This window comes from Poromitra crassiceps (genome assembly GCF_964638095.1).
Source record: "Poromitra crassiceps genome assembly, chromosome: 13".
Classification (NCBI taxonomy): domain Eukaryota; kingdom Metazoa; phylum Chordata; class Actinopteri; order Beryciformes; family Melamphaidae; genus Poromitra; species Poromitra crassiceps.
In genome coordinates, this window is record NC_139644.1 from 48,806,279 (window position 1) to 48,827,843 (window position 21,565).

The 21,565-nt window shown below is 51.9% G+C and overlaps 1 pseudogene across 1 annotated transcript; it reads right to left on the reverse strand.

Moving 5' to 3' along the window:
- Nucleotides 1–471: 471 nt before the first annotated feature.
- On the reverse strand, nt 472–11,359 carry LOC310788616 (N-acetyllactosaminide alpha-1,3-galactosyltransferase pseudogene; annotated as a pseudogene). Its single transcript has 3 exons — nt 11,322–11,359; nt 1,328–1,465; nt 472–1,156 (listed from the first exon to the last, which is right to left on the reverse strand). The product of its transcript is annotated as an N-acetyllactosaminide alpha-1,3-galactosyltransferase pseudogene (transcript).
- Between the last annotated feature and the right edge of the window lie 10,206 nt (nt 11,360–21,565).

Genomic DNA, 21,565 nt, shown 5'->3' on the forward strand with positions numbered 1-21,565 from the left:
GGTGCAGGCAGAACAGCAGGATAAACACAGGTGCAGGATAAACACAGGTGCAGGCAGAACAGCAGGATAAACACAGGTGCAGGATAAACACAGGTGCAGGCAGAACAGCAGGATAAACACAGGTGCAGGATAAACACAGGTGCAGGATAAAACGCAGGAAGGTTCCAATCATGGAAGTTGGAAACCCTCATTACTGTTTTGCCTGCACCTGTGTTTATCCTGCCTTTTCGACACAAAATGGACTGTGAAAAGGGCCTATAGGGTATAGGCACCATTTGCAAAGATTGACCTGAGCTCAGTGAGCTGTGGTTAAAACCTCATGTCTGTCCTTGAATGATACTTTCATTCATTATGAAAATCCCTGACTACAGGTTATGTGTAAATTAAGCCACAAAGTAACAAAAAACACACACACATTAAACAACTTGCACTTTACTCAATAAAGTTCCAGGTTGTGGCCCTTTAGCCACACTATGCCTTCCTGAGTATCTCATAATATTTCGGTGCCCACAGTAGGCGGGCGATGCGTATGTCACTCCGGGTGCCAATACGTTTGTCCCAGCAGTACTCAGGAGAGAGCAGCCGGCTGGGTTTATGCAGCCACAGGTACTTGTTGAGATGACTCTCATCGTGCCACAGAGCCTCCACATCGTTGACTTTGTCCTCCATGATGCTTTGGTAGCAGGCCTCAGTCATGAGCTTCACACTCTGCCATGAGCCTCCGAAGACCGCGGCATGGTAGTAGAAATCCCCAGTTTCCATGTAGGCCTTGGACTTGGGGTTGCGGTCGTAGGTGAACAAAATTTTCGGAAGGTGGTAGAAGTAGGCATGAAGCAAAGCCATGGAATCTCCCAGAGCCTCTGAGCCAAATCGGCCGGTAAACACCTGGTCCACATCAAAGCAGAAGACGTAAGTGCAGTTGTGACGGATTTCTGATTCTATGACATCCGTTATTGTCTTCATGCACATCATCGATATGTCCTGCCATCTGGAGTGTCTTTCCACTTTGATAACCTTCAAGCTTCGCTGAGGGCCAAGCTTGATGTCTGGTACCCTCTCCGGGAGATCCGTAAATACATAATATATCACTGGTAATCCCACCATGAAATGCTGTTCTGAAGATTTAAGGAAACTCCCAAGGTAAGCATCCAGGTACCTTGGGCAGAAATAGGGACATGAACAATTGAGCTGTTTCACAACACTTACTTTTTTTATGCTCAATTCATCAATCAGTAGTCTTCTTTCCATTTTGATACTTTTGAACTGTCAGTATACAGTATTATGTGTCTGTTGTCCTTTTATCTTCAGTATTTATGCAGAAACAAACCTGCCCACAGCAAACACGGTGAGGGCCACAGATGACCTCTTTCTCTTGTGCTTCTGGTCGTAAAGATCAGAGTTGAACATTCCATCCCAGATGATTGGAGCTTTCCAAGTTGTGCATGTCTGAACATCAGTTCTGGACCTGATGAGAGATAACCATTTTAAGGTTAAAAAACAAACTTGTATACATTAAGGGAAGGTATATACCAAACAAAAATATAAAAACATGTTTGGTTTTGGCATACATTTTTTCACAAGTTTAAATAAAAGATCTCTTATTTCTCTCAAATCTTGTTCACAAATAGGTTTAAACCCGTGTTAGTGAGCACGATAATCCATCCACCTGACAGGTGTCAAGATGCTGATTGAACAGCAGATGGACAGATGGTACAGGCCAGGGCCGATCCATCGGGATTCTCCCCCTAGAATGTTCCTGATTTGATTGACATTTGTAGGGGACAAGAATAGAGCTTCCTCACCCAGTTCAATCCACATTTCTGATGCTAGAAGCCTAATGAACACGTCTCTTTTTTCCATTTGAATCTAGTGATAATTAGGTCATACCGCCATTCAGCCTGCTCAGTCATATGCCTAAACCTCAACCCGCTCTATCCTTTTATTGCCGTGTACCTACAGTACTAGACGCTGCAGACTCCATTACCGGCTTGCAGCTGAATCTTTGTAAAACAAGTTTTCTCAGTGAATATCTGGAGATCAAACATTAACAAACATGGTTTCTGTCAACAAGTGTGGCCTTTATTAGATTAGAGAAGGGGGATGAACAGGTTTGCTGACCGTTATTTGGCTTGACAACACCGACATGTCAAATAAGGCACCATTACTCAAGCACACCTGTAGATATATTCTATCATACAGGACTAGTCCATCCCCAGGGGTGCGTGCGACACAACTACATGAAGGACTTGCCGAAAATGGCAAAAATGCTAATAAACAGCTTTGTGAAGTGTGTGTGTGTGTGTGTGTGTGTGTTGGGGGGGGGGGGGGGTGCTGTCTATGTAATATTGTTGTCAGAGTGTGCTTCAGAAGGGGGTCATCCCTATGTTCCCCGGGTCCTATGTTCCCCGGGTCCTATGTTCCCCGCTTTTCCCAAATAGGGTCCTATGTTCCCCGCTATGTTCCCTGGGAGAGGTTAGGTTTTGGGTTAGGGTCTGGGGGAGGTTAGGTTTAGGCGTGGGGGGTGGGAGAGGTTAGGTTTTGGGTTAGGGTCTGGGGGAGGTTAGGTTTAGGGTTAGTGAAAAACGGGGAATATAGAACCCGGGGAACATAGACATGATCCCCTTCAGAAGACATCACATTCCAGCGTGAAAAACAGAGTGTGCTTCAGAAGACATCACATTCCAGCGTGAAAAACAGTAACTGTGTGTGTGTGTGTGTGTGTGTGTGTGTGTGTGTGTGTGTGTGTGTGTATGAGAGGGACTTTGTGGCAAAAATAAATAAAAGACTACTTTGGGTGGGTGGCATTACAATTTGACCACTAATAAGTAAGTGTCCTCATATAGTAGGACAATTGTGATGAGAATGTTGGGCTCGGTCCGGATAGGACAGCGATAGGACGGCGTCTGGGTCCGGATGCGGACCGGAGTCCGGACTTTGACGATCGCTGCCCTACGTCTCTAGATGTTTGCTTTAATCTACTATTGACATGAAATTAAGTGGAAACGGAGAGTTTAGCATTTTGCAGCCGTAATTCATGGTTATTCATTACACAGAAACTACCACAGCTATTACCTTGTTATTGGTAATTACATATTACCTAATTATTATCACACTATTACCCCCCTATTACCATGTTGTTACCGAGCATGTAATGTAAAGTGCTACCCAAATGTTGTAAAAGGACAGAATATTTCAGTGATTTATATATGGATTGTTCCTTTCCTACATTTGAGTGTTTATCTGCTAAATTTAACCTGCTCAACTCTGACCGTTACCGTTATTTTCAAATATATCCATTCAAATCCCAAACTCCGCATTTTCCTTTATTACTAATCAAATCTGGGATGGATACACTGCTTGAAACACCTCCTATGTCAAAAGGACTTATAACCAAATTATATCACTTTTGGCAATATTAAGGGGGCATGGGAGAAGGAGTTTGGTACAGAGCTTCATGATGTCTGGTGGGAAAGAGCTATGGGAGAAGGAGTTTGGTACAGAGCTTCATGATGTCTGGTGGGAAAGAGCTATGGGAGAAGGAGTTTGGTACAGAGCTTCATGATGTCTGGTGGGAAAGAGCTATGGGAGAAGGAGTTTGGTACAGAGCTTCATGATGTCTGGTGGGAAAGAGCTATGGGAGAAGGAGTTTGGTACAGAGCTTCATGATGTCTGGTGGGAAAGAGCTATGGGAGAAGGAGTTTGGTACAGAGCTTCATGATGTCTGGTGGGAAAGAGCTATGGGAGAAGGAGTTTGGTACAGAGCTTCATGATGTCTGGTGGGAAAGAGCTATGGGAGAAGGAGTTTGGTACAGAGCTTCATGATGTCTGGTGGGAAAGAGCTATGGGAGAAGGAGTTTGGTACAGAGCTTCATGATGTCTGGTGGGAAAGAGCTATGGGAGAAGGAGTTTGGTACAGAGCTTCATGATGTCTGGTGGGAAAGAGCTATGGGAGAAGGAGTTTGGTACAGAGCTTCATGATGTCTGGTGGGAAAGAGCTATGGGAGAAGGAGTTTGGTACAGAGCTTCATGATGTCTGGTGGGAAAGAGCTATGGGAGAAGGAGTTTGGTACAGAGCTTCATGATGTCTGGTGGGAAAGAGCTATGGGAGAAGGAGTTTGGTACAGAGCTTCATGATGTCTGGTGGGAAAGAGCTATGGGAGAAGGAGTTTGGTACAGAGCTTCATGATGTCTGGTGGGAAAGAGCTTCACTTGTGTCAACTCTTCCTCCTCTTGCACCCGTTTGAATTTAATACAGTTTAAGGTTCTACATGGAATTCATCTCTCTAAATTTAAACTTTCCAAATTTTACTCTGAAGTAGAAGACAAATGTGACCGCTGTGCACTATCTCCAGCTGATCTAACACACATGTTCATTGACACCTTCTTGGACTTATTTTTATTGGGATGGAGGTTTTACGGGTGCCGAGATAGCAATTTTTGGAGTGCCCGACGGCGAACACTTTACACCAAAGCAGTTAAACATTATCGCCTTCAGCTCTCTTTTGGCTCATAGAAGGATACTTCTTCTTTGGAAGTCCTCTACATCCCCTCCGTTATCATCCTGGATAGAAGACATGATCCTTCCTTAAATTGGAAAAACAATAATTTATTATTCAGAGATCAGTCCAGAAATTCTACTGTACATGGCAGCCCTTTCTATCTTATTTTGACCGTTATTAGTACTTCCCAATTAGTTGTTTGTTTGCGCGGGGGGGGGTTCCCTCTTTCTACCCTCTTTCTGAATATGTGTATGGGACATCATTACTTTTTTCTTTCTTTTTTCCTTTCCAATTGAAAACAAGTTTGAATCAATATAACATCTTTCTGTTACTATTGTTACTGTTTGTATGTATCAGTATGCTTTTTTGTTTTATCTCATTTTTGTGCATTGGCATGGGGGGAGGGTTGGAGGTGTGTATTTGTTAAAACATGGAGGGACAATCCCCAGAAAATGTTCATTTTCTCTACAATCTGTACTCATGTTCTGCCTAATAAATTATTGTAAAAAAAAGGACAGAATCTGTCCCGAATACGGCACAAAAAAGAAGCTATGAATAAAGACTGGAGAGTAAAAAAGAGTGCGTCCTGAAATCAACATAGAGATGTTGAATACATCGTCTCTGTGTCTGTATGGCCAGAGGTCAAACCATTGGAGCTTAATGGACGTGTGTGTGTGTGTGTGTGTGTGTGTGTGTGTGTGTGTGTGTGTGTGTGTGTGTGTGTGTGTGTGTGTTTAAACTCCACCTTGGTGCAGAGACATCAAAAGTGTGTTTTCTATTCACGTTATGTTCATACGCGGGGGTGGGCCAAATTCTTCCGGGTTGTGTTAACACTTCCTACTTTGAGCTCGGTACACAGCAAGCAAGCGGAGTATCCACTGTTTGCCAGGTCAGATAACGTTATCGTCGACAATGACGAGCGCTTTCTTATAAAACATACCGGGACTCCAACAAAGAAAGCTTCAGATGGTTTTCTCTCCTCCGAGCACAGCACACGCCTTTTATGTCTATAAGACCCACAGACGTTAACGTAATTCCATGGAATGCAAGAATTAACAAGCCAGTTACATGGTGTTGCATTCTTAGACATTGCCGTTTGCTTTTATTTGGTATGTTACATACAATTGGCTAAATTATTAGTTAATTCAGAGTTGGATGATATTGAAGCAGCCGGCCTTTTTCTTTTTCTTTTTTTTTGCCGGAAGTCACATGACCACACAACCGGGTCAAATGGGCGTGGCTACATAAGGTGAATAGGCCGGATTAAATAAAAGAATGCTGCTGAAAACAATGCGGAACTGGACTCAACTGAACCGGACCGGACGAACTGGACTGAACTGACCGGACCAGATTACTGGACTGAACTGAAAGAGTTAATGGGAAAATGAAGGACAGAGGAGGGTAAATAAGTGGGTCTGGAACTTGAAGTATGCTGCAGTGCAGACAGGCAGAGACAGGTAGTGAGTGAGAGAGACAGGCAGAGACAGGTCACCCGATTTGGCTATGTACACCCCATTCAATCAGCGTTATCACTCCATTCATATCGGCCAGTATAGGGCCCTGCTTATACCTGCTAGTGCAGAAGGCTGTTATCAGCCTTTGTTTGTTATCAGCGCTTTTTGTTATTTAATCCTGACCCTGACCTTAACCAAGTTGTTTTATTTGCCTAAAGATACAGTTGTTTGATAACAGCCTTCCCCACCTACTAGCAGGCCAGTAAGTCCCTACAGGCCCATATGAATGGGGCTGATGACATGCCTACTGATTGAATTGGGTGATCATAGCCAAATCGGGTAGACAGGTAGAGAGTGAGAGAGAGAGAGAGACAGGCAGAGACAGGTAGAGAGAGAGAGAGCGAGAGAGACAGGCAGAGACAGGTAGAGAGTGAGAGAGAGAGACAGGCAGAGACAGGTAGAGAGAGAGAGAGAGACAGGCAGAGACAGGTAGAGAGAGAGAGAGAGAGACAGGCAGAGACAGGTAGAGAGAGAGAGAGAGAGACACAGGCAGAGACAGGTAGAGAGAGAGAGAGAGAGACAGGCAGAGACAGGTAGAGAGAGAGAGAGAGAGAGACAGGCAGAGACAGGTAGAGAGAGAGAGAGAGACAGGTAGAGAGTGTGAGAGAGAGAGAGAGAGAGAGACAGGCAGAGACAGGTAGAGAGAGAGAGAGACAGGCAGAGACAGGTAGAGAGAGAGAGAGAGAGACAGGCAGAGACAGGTAGAGAGAGAGAGAGACAGGCAGAGACAGGTAGAGAGTGAGAGAGAGAGACAGGCAGAGACAGGTAGAGAGTGAGAGAGAGAGAGAGACAGGTAGAGAGTGAGAGAGAGAGAGAGAGACAGGCAGAGACAGGTAGAGAGTGAGAGAGAGAGAGACAGGCAGAGACAGGTAGAGAGAGAGAGAGAGAGAGACAGGTAGAGAGTGAGAGAGAGAGAGAGACAGGTAGAGAGTGAGCGAGAGAGAGAGATTTTCAAAAACCTTTATTTACAGAATCAATTGTTTACAGAATCAATTGAACAGTGAACCAGAGACAGGTAGAGAGAGAGAGAGTGTGTGTGTGTGTGTGTGTGTGTGTGTGTGTGTGTGTGTGTGTGTGTGTGTGTGTGTCTGTGTCTGTGTCTGTGTGTGTGTGAGAGAGAGATATTTTCAAAAACCTTTATTTACAGAATAAATTGAACAGTGAATCAAAACAACAGCGCAGAAATGAGCCCAGCATGTGTCCAAAACAGAGTTCCTTCTACGGTGGCTGTGAAGGGCAAATCACAACGGCACATAATAAGTGGTGTCAGTGGCATTAGCACCCGGGCCACCACTAGAGGGCACTGTGAGGCCCCATGCAGGCGCACCACATTTGGACAAACTGTGCTATCAGTATGGTGGTAAACTCTGGAATGATCTACAGTGGGAATGTCCCACTTATCCCACCTTTAAGACCCAGCTCAAACAATGGCTCAAGGCAGATCAGAACTGCGACCACTTTTAAGTGATTTCATTGTATTTTCTACTTTGTATGTATGTAGATAGATAGATAGATAGATAGATAGATAGATAGATAGATAGATAGATAGATAGATAGATATATCTTTATTTTTGTGTCACTCCTCAACAAACAAATATGGTATAAAAAACAGCAAAAAGTGCATTCAAAAGTTGAGGACCACTCACATGGAGTTGTGAGACACAATACAATTCAAAACAATAAAAGATAAAAACATACATACAAGTACTATTACACAGAAAATACAGTTGGCAATACAATATGTAAAAGGAAGGGGCAGTTTATTGGGCGGTGCTCATGAAGGCTACTCTTCTTTTTAGGATGAGGTGGCAGGCCTTGGCACATTCATTTATACCGTGTTCACCAGCTAAAATTTTACGCAATTTATTTATGTCATCAAGGTCATTCAAATTCTCATAGTGTTTTGATAGAAAAATAAAAAGATCAGCGCGAATGTCGTTGTAAAGTTCACAGTGTAATAGAACGTGGGCTTCAGATTCAATAGATCCACTGTTGCACAGTGTGCAGAAACGACTCTCAACTGGGGTGTTGGTGTATCTGCCGGTTTCCAGAGCTAAGGGAGCGACTCCACATCTAAACTTTGCAAGGGCACTTCTATGCTGCCTGGGCATAATGCATTGTACATAGGGTTCTGATTCAAAAACATTCTTAAAAGAACAGTAAGTACGGAGTTTGTTTCCGTCTGGCCTGTTAATCTGCAAGAGCCATTTCTCCTTGTCTGCCTCTGCAACTGCTTGATCAAGACTCCGTAGATCATTTCTTGAGAGAGCTAGATCAGTGCTGGCGAGATGGGATAAATGTAGAGAGCTGAAAAATGTTGGTACAGTATGAGCATAGTTTTTCACATTTCTCATCTGGTTAGCCCACAGAAACACACGTTTACATAGCCTGTTATCCGGCATACCACACAATCTCTTCCAGTTCTTAAAAATGCACGACCACTGGTATTGCCAAATGATGGCGTAGTGACTCCGTCGCAGGATGCCTCTCTTCTTGAGGCGGGAGGGCATCTGCTCGGAGAACCCCCCCCCGTAGGGGATTCTTCGGGAGTCAATACATTGGTGGTGGACTGGGGAGGTGGGTGGGGTGAAACGCGGCTTCCAGAGGAGGAATTGGATCAGCTTAATGCAGCGGCTAGAGGGCAGGGAACAAGGGCTGTGGTGCGCTCGGCGTGGCTATAAATACTGTCACGTCATAGCTTCGGTACTGACGACATTAACGCCGTCACCTAGGCAAGTGCGTCACTACTGCACTGACGGCATCAGCGCGTCACTCTGGGATTACTGCACTTGTTGACACGCTAGCATTACATGTGATGCTGAGGTCGCTATGTTTCTAGATTACATGTGGCGTGGGGCAGCGTGTCTGGTCTTCGTCTTGAAACTAGGTCGAGACCATCATTTCAATCATGAGAGACCAGAGGGTAAGGTTAATCAGCAAGCTTTATTAAAGTATGGCATGGCGATAGGATTCATGGCCCGAAGCGGTATGGCATTAATCCTGATGGCGTGGCAGCATGGCAACTGATTCTTTGGCGTAGTGACTCCGTCGCAGGATGCCTCTCTTCTTGAGGCGGGAGGGCATCTGCTCGGAGAACCCCCCAAAAGAGAGAAACGTCGCCAGCCGGTTGGCTCGGCAGCACGGCGACTTACGGCATAATTCGGCGTTGGCGTAGTTCGGCATAATTCGGCGTTGGCATAGTTCGGCGTTGAACTCCCCCCCAAACTGACTGACTACAGGCTGCTCGGCACCTGGAACACTTGCGGGCTGCTCGGCACCCGGAACACTTCGAGTCGTCTGCTGAGGTCTTGCCGGATTAGTTATGTGACTACAGGCTGCTCGGCACCTGGAACACTTGCAGGCTGCTCGGCACCTAGAACACTTCGAGTCGTCTATTGAGGTCTGAATTAGTGAAGCTGCCTCGGTGTTGAGATTTGGGTTGAGCCCCCTCGGTTTTGAGATTTGGATTGAGCCCCCCCCCTGACTACAGGCTGCTCGGCACCTGGAACACTTGCAGGCTGCTCGGCACCCTAGAACACTTTGAGTAGTCCAGGGGTCTGGATTAGTGGGGAGACTACGGGCTGCTCGGCACCCGGAACACTTGCAGGCTGCTCGGCACCTAGAACACTTTGAGTAGTCTGCTGGGGTCTGAATTAGTGGTGTGACTACAGGCTGCTCGGCACCTAGAACACTTGCAGGCTGCTCGGCACCTAGAACACTTCGAGTAGTCTACCGTGGTTGGAATTAGTGATTTGTTGCGGGCTGTTCAACGCCGAGCACTTGCAGGCTGCTCGACACCTGGAACGCTTAATCTATTAGATCAACACTAATTAGTGGGGAGACTACGGGCTGCTCGGCACCCGGAACACTTGCAGGCTGCTCGGCACCTAGAACACTTTGAGTAGTCTGCTGGGGTCTGAATTAGTGGTGTGACTACAGGCTGCTCGGCACCTAGAACACTTGCAGGCTGCTCGGCACCTAGAACACTTCGAGTAGTCTACCGTGGTCGGAATTAGTGATTTGTTGCGGGCTGTTCAATGCCGAGCACTTGCAGGCTGCTCGACACCTGGAGCGCTTAATCAATTAGATCGACACTGATTCGGGGAGTCCACCACCAATGAATGTGAAGTCACGGCTATTGCGAGGAATGTAGGGATGGATGCCATGTGCTTACCGTGTGACGCCTAGGGGAGGAGAGATCTTTGGGCAGACAATATGGCGGCCTGCTCTGGTCGGATGTAGGCCGCGTAGGCTGACGAGGACCAGCGGCCCATCTGTTGCAGGGAGGCGGAGGACGCCCCTTGCGCGGCGGCTGATGTGAGCCCCCCCCCTGACTACAGGCTGCTCGGCACCTGGAACACTTGCAGGCTGCTCGGCACCCTAGAACACTTTGAGTAGTCCAGGGGTCTGGATTAGTGGGGAGACTACGGGCTGCTCGGCACCCGGAACACTTGCAGGCTGCTCGGCACCTAGAACACTTTGAGTAGTCTGCTGGGGTCTGAATTAGTGGTGTGACTACAGGCTGCTCGGCACCTAGAACACTTGCAGGCTGCTCGGCACCTAGAACACTTCGAGTAGTCTACCGTGGTTGGAATTAGTGATTTGTTGCGGGCTGTTCAACGCCGAGCACTTGCAGGCTGCTCGACACCTGGAACGCTTAATCTATTAGATCAACACTAATTAGTGGGGAGACTACGGGCTGCTCGGCACCCGGAACACTTGCAGGCTGCTCGGCACCTAGAACACTTTGAGTAGTCTGCTGGGGTCTGAATTAGTGGTGTGACTACAGGCTGCTCGGCACCTAGAACACTTGCAGGCTGCTCGGCACCTAGAACACTTCGAGTAGTCTACCGTGGTCGGAATTAGTGATTTGTTGCGGGCTGTTCAATGCCGAGCACTTGCAGGCTGCTCGACACCTGGAGCGCTTAATCAATTAGATCGACACTGATTCGGGGAGTCCACCACCAATGAATGTGAAGTCACGGCTATTGCGAGGAATGTAGGGATGGATGCCATGTGCTTACCGTGTGACGCCTAGGGGAGGAGAGATCTTTGGGCAGACAATATGGCGGCCTGCTCTGGTCGGATGTAGGCCGCGTAGGCTGACGAGGACCAGCGGCCCATCTGTTGCAGGGAGGCGGAGGACGCCCCTTGCGCGGCGGCTGATGTGGCCGCGCCGATCCTGAAGGAGTGGCCGGAATAGTGCTCCGCTGGGAGGTTGCACATCTGGAGGATCCGCTTGAGGTGGAGAGTGAACCAGGCTCTTGTCATGAGATGGAGGGGTGAGATGAGGAACAGGGGGGCGGACGGGCCGGTCTGGGGTCGAATCCCTAGGTAGCGGGCCATGGCGGCAAAGGTGCTAGCCATGTGTTTGTGAGCGGTAATGTGCTCGCTTTCCGTGCTGTTCTGGGACGGTTTGTTTACAGTTTTATGCGTCGACTAGCCAGTCGGAGAATGGAGTTATTATGGCACTAGCGGGTGCCTGCACGAAGTGAGCAAAATTTATGATGCACTTCTGGAAGCACTGCAATAGCTGCTTGTATGTGTTTTAGATCTATTAGTTGTGTGGTTTTATTTTATTTTAGTTCTTTCTTATTGTGCTGTCTGTGTTTGTGTACGTATTTTATATGGACCCGAGTCTGGAATGAAGTTTATGTATATGACTTTAGCGCCCCCCTTGCGCTATAGCTTCGGGGAGGCGCTGGAAGGGAACACTTGTTCCGCGCTCCGCCGGCTTACTCCGGGGCATTGCTACTGCTTGAACTCTGGAAATCTTGGCCAGCAGGATAGCACGTTCAGATATCGCAATTATAGGCATGCATGAACTAACGCCCCCTCCGCAAGCGGCATGATACCAGGAGCATTATTATTGTGAGTGATGCAAGGATGCGGTGACGCACGGTGATGACGGCCCGGCAATGCCTGGAGAAGCCTGGACACCAATAGTCGCTGAATGGATATTTTTAACTTGCAGCATTGTTACCGTGGAGTGAGAGTAGGCCTATATGTGGAGCCGTATACCGATGATGGGCATCGCCCGCCGCACGGTTAAATGTCCGATCATATATATATGTGTGTTATATGTATATATACTGTATGTATATTCAGTGAGCAGCACGGCTTCTGTTAATTTGACTGGGTGGCTGGAGCATCGACTCGGAGAAAGGTATATTCGGTGAGCAGCACGGCTTCTGTTAATTTGACTGGGTGGCTGGAGCATCGACTCGGAGAAGGGATTTTTTTTTTTTTTTTTTGTTAAAACGGAATCTGGCTGTCATTAGACATTGATTAACTGAACGCTATTGCTAACTGATGCTTTGAACGTCCGTTTGCAGTGATTCTGGCTGGCTGTTGACTATTGTAAATTGTGCAATAAATGCAATGAATGCAATTTGAGCACGATGTGTGAATACATTTGATGTTAATTGTTTGGGCCTAATTATTTAACACGTTAGAGATGTGTGTAGTTCTCCATAGATTAGCCTCTTCGTTTTGCTCTCGAATGCGCCAGGTTATTTAATTTCACGTTATTGGATGAAGAGACATTTAGTGTAGCTCCGCCGTCTTTCTTTAGCTGTAGGCGAGGATATAACGACCAGTTCACGGAGATTGTCAAGAGATCGTTCGTTCACTATGATGAATGCATTGCTACTTGTGCCCAGCTCGTTTCCTTCGCGCCCGACGTGCGGACCGCAGGGAATGGTTAGATGATTGTTTTGAAGCACGCCGAAGTGATTTGAAATTAAGATTTGGTTGCTAAAATTATATGGCACTGTTATGTATTAAAGAGGTGATTACGTTACCGTTGCGCTCGACTGCTGTGTATGGCATTAATCCTGATGGCGTGGCAGCATGGCAACTGATTCTTTGGCGTAGTGACTCCGTCGCAGGATGCCTCTCTTCTTGAGGCGGGAGGGCATCTGCTCGGAGAACCCCCCAAAAGAGAGAAACGTCGCCAGCCGGTTGGCTCGGCAGCCAACCGGCTGCCGAGCCCACCTGAGGCACATGGCAGGCCAACAGCTCCGCAAATCCCCTCAGGCTTCCCACCCGCCGCGGCAGGCCCCCCGGCCCCGCCCAGGCGGCAGGGGGGGGGGCTGGCCGCAGCCATGCACTCCATAGCAGAAACCCTTAGCGGGTTCCAGGCTTGCCTGGAGGCCATGCGCCCAGCGCAGCCACCAGTCCAGCAGGCGGTGCCCATACAACCAGCAGTGCCCGCAGACCCAACCCCCATGCCTTACCCAACCCCCATGCCTTATCCACCTGCGGCAGCAGTAGCGGAACCCAGCATGCTCCTCGCCGCTCCCACTCACCCATTCCTTCCCAGGCAACCAGCGGCGGGCGCAGCGCAGCCCAGCACGCTGCCTGCCCTACCCGCCACACCGTACCCATTTTGGCCCTACCAACCGGCGGCGGCCTCAGCACAGCCCAGCGCGCCACCCGCTCCTCCCGCCCAGACGTGGCCCTTCCAACCGGTGGCGGCCTCAGCCCAGCCCAGCGCGCCACCTGCTCAGATGTGGCCCTTCCAACCGCCGGCGGCCTCAGCCCAGCCCAGCGCGCCACCTGCTCCTCCCGCCCAGATGTTCTCCCTGGCTTCAGCGCTGCCCGAGTTCACTTTCGGTAAGCGTTACATTCCCCAGTCGGCCGGCATCTCTCCCAAGCTAAAGTCTAAAATCCTGCAGGGCCAGGACATCAATCTAGTCAGCATTCTCCTGCCCTCACCGGAATGCAGTAAGAAAATCACGAGCGCGGACACCAGCGTTCTAGGTTCGTCCGACCCCCGCCTACACAGGGACCTCACCATAACGGAGTTCACGAGCGCGTTCGGAGTTTTCCGCGATGTAATTTGTACAGTGTACCCCGAACGCCGAGCCGAGCTGGACAGATATCTGGCACTAATAACGGATCTCGCCTTGAGGTTCGGGAGGGGCGTCTTCTACCAATACCACAAAGCGTTCTCCCACAAGGCCGCCCTGAGCATTTCCGAAGCCAACTCCCGGGTAGACTGGTCCATCCTGGACGGTGACATAATGACGATGCTGGGAGGGGCAGGGCAGGTGATCACGTGCTTCTCCTGCGGCGAAGCAGGGCACACAGCGCCTCTCTGCCCAAAGGCGGCCTTACAGCCTCCCGCCAGCCGCGACGGCGCACCCCGCTCGACCCGCACGGCGCAGGCCCCCAATGGGTCCGTCTCGAGCCACCAGGTGGGTGTCCCATACTACCCGTTAACATGCAATAATTTTAACGACAGATCATGTACCAGCGGTAATTGTTCGTACCTACACGTGTGCTCCGACTGCAGGGACGCCCACCCCCGCTCCATCTGCCCCCGAAAGTTCCGCCCCCAGAGGCAGGGCCCCAACACCAAGAGGGACAAAACGGGCTTTCAACGGCCCTAAAATGCCACCCGTCCACGCCCATCGACGTCCCGGCCCTAGCCCAGGAACTCTCCCAGCATCCCAATCGCGTATTCGTCGACTACTTACTGACCGGCCTCTCTCAGGGTTTCAAGGTCGGCGTAACCACAACCCCTACAACCTCCCTCGTCTCTAGAAATTCGCAATCAGCCCTGAAGGAGCCCGAGATAGTCTCCCAACTGCTCAACAAGGAGGTTTCCAAAGGGTTCGTAATCGGCCCTTTTAAGTCCCCCCCCTTCCCGGTGTTCCGGACAAGCCCAATTGGCATCGCCACGCGCAAGTATTCCGGGAAGAAACGGTTGACTTTCGACCTTTCCTCGCCCCGCCACGGTCCCTTCCCTAGCATAAATAGCCTCATCCCCCCCGAGCCCTTCTCGCTATATTACGCCAATATAGACAACGCCATCCACCTCATCAAGCTCGCGGGGCGAGGCGCCTGGCTCTCCAAAGCAGACATCTCAGATGCCTTCAAGGTCATGCCCATCCACCCCTCGCAATGGGCGCTGTTCGGGGTTAAATGGGAGTCCAGGTTTTACTTCGCGGTTAGGCTCACATTCGGTTGCAGGAGCAGCCCTGCCATCTTCAACTCACTGTCAGAAGCGCTATGCTGGATACTGCTGAACAACGTGCGTGTCCCCGCCGTGCTCCACCTCCTAGACGACTTCCTGCTAGTCGACCCCCCGTCAGCGCCCTCGGTCTCCCTAAGCAAGCTGAAGGAACTATTTCGAAGGCTGGGCGTGCCTCTAGCAGAGGAGAAAACTTCCGGTCCCGCGGCAGCACTCGAGTTCCTGGGCATTAACCTCGACTCCGAACTCATGCAGGCCTCTCTCCCCTCTGAGAAGCTAACGCGGATCCGCGAGATAGCCCACTCTCACACGGCAGCGGCCTGGATCTCAAAACGAGAGCTCCTATCCCTTCTCGGCCATCTAAATTTTGCCATGCGCATAATTCCCCAGGGCCGCTCGTTCATTTCGAGGCTACTCGACCTGGCATCCTCAGTCCCCGAGCTCCATGACCCGGTTACTCTCGATGAAGGCTGCCGGTCCGACCTCAAGTTCTGGTCCCACCTATTAAACGACTGGAACGGGATTTCCTTTTTCTACGACGACGTCATCTCGTCAGCCGACGATCTAAAATTTTTCACGGACGCGGCCCCGTCCCGAGGTTTTGGGGGGTTCTTCCAAAGGCAATGGTTCGCCGGGGCATGGCCAAAGCAGTTCGCCGGCTTGGATCAGTCCTCCGCTCTGTTCGAGATTTTTCCCATAGTGGTCGCTTGCCACCTGTGGGGACGCTCCTGGGCGAGGAAACGCATAGCCGTCAAATGCGATAACGCGGCGGCAGTGGCCATAGTCAACAAAGGGCGCTCCTCCTCCCCCGACATCATGCCTTTCGTCCGGCGGCTGACTTGGCTCGCGGTCACCCATAATTTCATCATCGTTGCTCATCACCTCCCCGGGCACTCTAACATCCTTGCTGACCACCTTTCTCGTTTTAATTTTCAGGCATTCCGCAACCTCCATCCGGCAGCCGACGCGTCTCCAATGCCGCTTCCCCCGTTCTCGGCTCTCACCCTCTCATGAGTCCGGACCCACGCCCTAGGCCCCCAGCACCCCCTCATGATCCCCGCCTCACCCAGCTACTCCACGTCACTCAGTCCTACATCAGGGGGGGGCTGGCCAGCTCCACAGCCAGAGCCTACGACGGCGCCTGGCGGTCGTTCTCCTTTTTCTGTGCCTCGGTCAATCTCCCCGTTCTCCCAATCCTGATCCCCAATGTATGCGCCTTCATAACGTTCTGCGTATCCGTCCGCCATCTCCGTCCCCCCTACGTCCGTAGCTTGGTGGCGGGGATCCAATTCCACGCCAGGCGCTACGACCCCGAATTTCCCAGTCTATTTTCCGTCCCCGTTATAAAAGCTCTGCTAAAGGGCATCGCCAAAGCCTTCCCGACCGCCCCCGACTCTAGGCGTCCCATAACTCTCCCCGTGCTACGGCAGCTTCTAGGGCGCACGAGAGACGGCTGTTTCTCTCCCCTGCAAGATTCACTTCTAGAATGCGTGTTCTTGTTAGCCTTCTACGGGTTCCTCCGCGTCGGCGAGTTCACATGCCCGGCGTCATTCGACCCCTCCCGGGACGTGACCCGGTCCGACCTAAGCTTCCACCCCGATCATTATAGTCTCTTCCTTAAGCACACCAAGGCGGGTAGAGCCTGCTCCATTATCGTCGCTCGCAACGATTCCCCCTTCTGCCCCTTTGCCGCCATGGCCCGCTACCTAGAAATTCGACCCCAGACCGGCCCGTCCGCCCCCCTGTTCCTCATCTCACCCCTCCAGCTCGTGACAAGAGCCTGGTTCACTCTCCACCTCAAGCGGATCCTCCAGATGTGCAACCTCCCAGCGGAGCACTATTCCGGCCACTCCTTCAGGATCGGCGCGGCCACATCAGCCGCCGCGCAAGGGGCGTCCTCCGCCTCCCTGCAACAGATGGGCCGCTGGTCCTCGTCAGCCTACGCGGCCTACATCCGACCAGAGCAGGCCGCCATATTGTCTGCCCAAAGATCTCTCCTCCCCTAGGCGTCACATGGTAAGCACATGGCATCCATCCCTACATTCCTCGCAATAGCCGTGACTTCACATTCATTGGTGGTGGACTCCCCGAATCAGTGTCGATCTAATTGATTAAGCGCTCCAGGTGTCGAGCAGCCTGCAAGTGCTCGGCGTTGAACAGCCCGCAACAAATCACTAATTCCGACCACGGTAGACTACTCGAAGTGTTCTAGGTGCCGAGCAGCCTGCAAGTGTTCTAGGTGCCGAGCAGCCTGTAGTCACACCACTAATTCAGACCCCAGCAGACTACTCAAAGTGTTCTAGGTGCCGAGCAGCCTGCAAGTGTTCCGGGTGCCGAGCAGCCCGTAGTCTCCCCACTAATCCAGACCCCTGGACTACTCAAAGTGTTCTAGGGTGCCGAGCAGCCTGCAAGTGTTCCAGGTGCCGAGCAGCCTGTAGTCAGGGGGGGGGCTCAATCCAAATCTCAAAACCGAGGGGGCTCAACCCAAATCTCAACACTGAGGCAGCTTCACTAATTCAGACCTCAATAGACGACTCGAAGTGTTCTAGGTGCCGAGCAGCCTGCAAGTGTTCCAGGTGCCGAGCAGCCTGTAGTCACATAACTAATCCGGCAAGACCTCAGCAGACGACTCGAAGTGTTCTGGGTGCCGAGCAGCCCGCAAGTGTTCCAGGTGCCGAGCAGCCTGTAGTCAGTCAGTTTGGGGGGGAGTTCAACGCCGAACTATGCCAACGCCGAATTATGCCGAACTATACCAACGCCGAAGTGTGCCGTAAGTCGCCGAGCCAACCGGCCGGCGACGTTTCTCTCTTTTGGGGGGTTCTCCGAGCACATGCCCTCCCGCCTCAAGAAGAGAGGCATCCTGCCACGGAGTCACTACGCCAAAGAATCAGTTGCCATGCCGCCACGCCATCAGAATTAATGTCATACCGCTTCAGGCCATGAATCCTATCGCCATGCCATACTTTAATAAAGCTTGCTGATTAACCTTACCCTCTGGTCTCTCATGATTGAAATGATGGTCTCGACCTAGTTTCAAGATGAAGACCAGACACGCTGCCTCACGCCACATGTAATCTAGAAACACAGCGACCTCAGCATCACGTGTAATGCTAGCATGACAACAAGTGCAGTAATCCCAGAGTGACGCGCTAATGCCGTCAGTGCAGTAGTGACGCACTTGCCTAGGTGACGGCGTTAATGTCGTCAGTACCGAGGCTATGACGTGACAGTACTTATAGCCACGCCGAGCGCACCACAGCCCTTGTTCCCTGCCCTCTAGCCGCTGCACTAAGCTGATCCAATTCCTTCTCTGGAAGCCGCGTTTCACCCCACCCACCTCCCCAGTCCACCACCAATGTATTGACTCCCGAAGAATCCCCTACGGCGGGGGGTTCTCCGAGCAGATGCCCTCCCGCCTCAAGAAGAGAGGCATCCTGCCACGGAGTCACTACGCCGCGTAGTGACTCCGTGGCAGGATGCCTCTCTTCTTGAGGCGGGAGGGCATCTGCTCGGAGAACCCCTCGGAGCGTAGTGACTCCGTGGCAGGATGGGGATTCTTCGGGAGTCAATACATTGGTGGTGGACTGGGGAGGTGGGTGGGGTGAAACGCGGCTTCCAGAGGAGGAATTGGATCAGCTTAATGCAGCGGCTAGAGGGCAGGGAACAAGGGCTGTGGTGCGCTCGGCGTGGCTATAAATACTGTCACGTCATAGCTTCGGTACTGACGACATTAACGCCGTCACCTAGGCAAGTGCGTCACTACTGCACTGACGGCATTAGCGCGTCACTCTGGGATTACTGCACTTGTCGACGCGCTAGCATTACATGTGATGCTGAGGTCGCTATGTTTCTAGATTACGTGTGGCGTGAGGCAGCGTGTCTGGTCTTCATCTTGAAACTAGGTCGAGACCATCATTTCAATCATGAGAGACCAGAGGGTAAGGTTAATCGGCAAGCTTTATTAAAGTATGGCATGGCGATAGGATTCATGGCCTGAAGCGGTATGGCATTAATCCTGATGGCGTGGCAGCATGGCAACTGATTCTTTGGCGTAGTGACTCCGTGGCAGGATGCCTCTCTTCTTGAGGCGGGAGGGCATCTGCTCGGAGAACCCCCCAAAAGAGAGAAACGTCGCCGGCCGGTTGGTTCGGCAGCACGGCGACTTACGGCATAATTCGGCGTTGGCGTAGTTCGGCATAATTCGGCGTTGGCATAGTTCGGCGTTGAACTCCCCCCCAAACTGACTGACTACAGGCTGCTCGGCACCTGGAACACTTGCGGGCTGCTCGGCACCCAGAACACTTTGAGTCGTCTGCTGAGGTCTTGCCGGATTAGTTATGTGACTACAGGCTGCTCGGCACCTGGAACACTTGCAGGCTGCTCGGCACCTAGAACACTTCGAGTCGTCTATTGAGGTCTGAATTAGTGAAGCTGCCTCGGTGTTGAGATTTGGGTTGAGCCCCCTCGGTTTTGAGATTTGGATTGAGCCCCCCCCCTGACTACAGGCTGCTCGGCACCTGGAACACTTGCAGGCTGCTCGGCACCCTAGAACACTTTGAGTAGTCCAGGGGTCTGGATTAGTGGGGAGACTACGGGCTGCTCGGCACCCGGAACACTTGCAGGCTGCTCGGCACCTAGAACACTTTGAGTAGTCTGCTGGGGTCTGAATTAGTGGTGTGACTACAGGCTGCTCGGCACCTAGAACACTTGCAGGCTGCTCGGCACCTAGAACACTTCGAGTAGTCTACCGTGGTTGGAATTAGTGATTTGTTGCGGGCTGTTCAACGCCGAGCACTTGCAGGCTGCTCGACACCTGGAACGCTTAATCTATTAGATCGACGAATTAGTGACGCTGCCTCAGTGTTGAGATTTGGATTGAGCCCCCCCCCCGGGGGATCAGGATTGGGAGAACGGGGAGATTGACCGAGGCACGGAAAAAGGAGAACGACCGCCAGGCGCCGTCGTAGGCTCTGGCTGTGGAGCTGGCCAGCCCCCCCCCTGATGTAGGACTGAGTGACGTGGAGTAGCTGGGTGAGGCGGGGATCGTGAGGGGGTGCTGGGGGCCTAGGGCGTGGGTCCGGACTCATGAGAGGGTGAGAGCCGAGAACGGAATTTGTGATTTGTTGCGGGCTGTTCAACGCCGAGCACTTGCAGGCTGCTCGACGCCTGGAGCGCTTAATCAATTAGATCGACACTGATTAGTGGGGAGACTACGGGCTGCTCGGCACCCGGAACACTTGCAGGCTGCTCGGCACCTAGAACACTTTGAGTAGTCTGCTGGGGTCTGAATTAGTGGTGTGACTACAGGCTGCTCGGCACCTAGAACACTTGCAGGCTGCTCGGCACCTAGAACACTTCGAGTAGTCTACCGTGGTCGGAATTAGTGATTTGTTGCGGGCTGTTCAACGCCGAGCACTTGCGGGCTCCTGAGCTCACCTGAGGCACACTCTCTCCCCGTGAGGAGCGCAGCAGCCCCAGCCAAAGCATATGGCAGGCCATTAGGGCCAAAAATCGTCGCGAAAATCAATAACGCCGCTCAAATTCCCGCGAGTAGCTCAGCCGCCCCGCCTGAGGCACATGGCAGGCCAACAGCTCCGCAAATCCCCTCAGGCTTCCCACCCGCCGCGGCAGGCCCCCCGGCCCCGCCCAGGCGGCAGGGGGGGGGGCTGGCCGCAGCCATGCACTCCATAGCAGAGACCCTTAGCGGGTTCCAGGCTTGCCTGGAGGCCATGCGCCCAGCGCAGCCACCAGTCCAGCAGGCGGTGCCCATACAACCAGCAGTGCCCGCAGACCCAACCCCCATGCCTTACCCAACCCCCATGCCTTATCCACCTGCAGCAGCAGTAGCGGAACCCAGCATGCTCCTCGCCGCTCCCACTCACCCATTCCTTCCCAGGCAACCAGCGGCGGGCGCAGCGCAGCCCAGCATGCTGCCTGCCCTACCCGCCACACCGTACCCATTTTGGCCCTACCAACCGGCGGCGGCCTCAGCACAGCCCAGCGCGCCACCCGCTCCTCCCGCCCAGACGTGGCCCTTCCAACCGGCGGCGGCCTCAGCCCAGCCCAGCGCGCCACCTGCTCAGATGTGGCCCTTCCAACCGCCGGCGGCCTCAGCCCAGCCCAGCGCGCCACCTGCTCCTCCCGCCCAGATGTTCTCCCTGGCTTCAGCGCTGCCCGAGTTCACTTTCGGTAAGCGTTACATTCCCCAGTCGGCCGGCATCTCTCCCAAGCTAAAGTCTAAAATCCTGCAGGGCCAGGACATCAATCTAGTCAGCATTCTCCTGCCCTCACCGGAATGCAGTAAGAAAATCACGAGCGCGGACACCAGCGTTCTAGGTTCGTCCGACCCCCGCCTACACAGGGACCTCACCATAACGGAGTTCACGAGCGCGTTCGGAGTTTTCCGCGATGTAATTTGTACAGTGTACCCCGAACGCCGAGCCGAGCTGGACAGATATCTGGCACTAATAACGGATCTCGCCTTGAGGTTCGGGAGGGGCGTCTTCTACCAATACCACAAAGCGTTCTCCCACAAGGCCGCCCTGAGCATTTCCGAAGCCAACTCCCGGGTA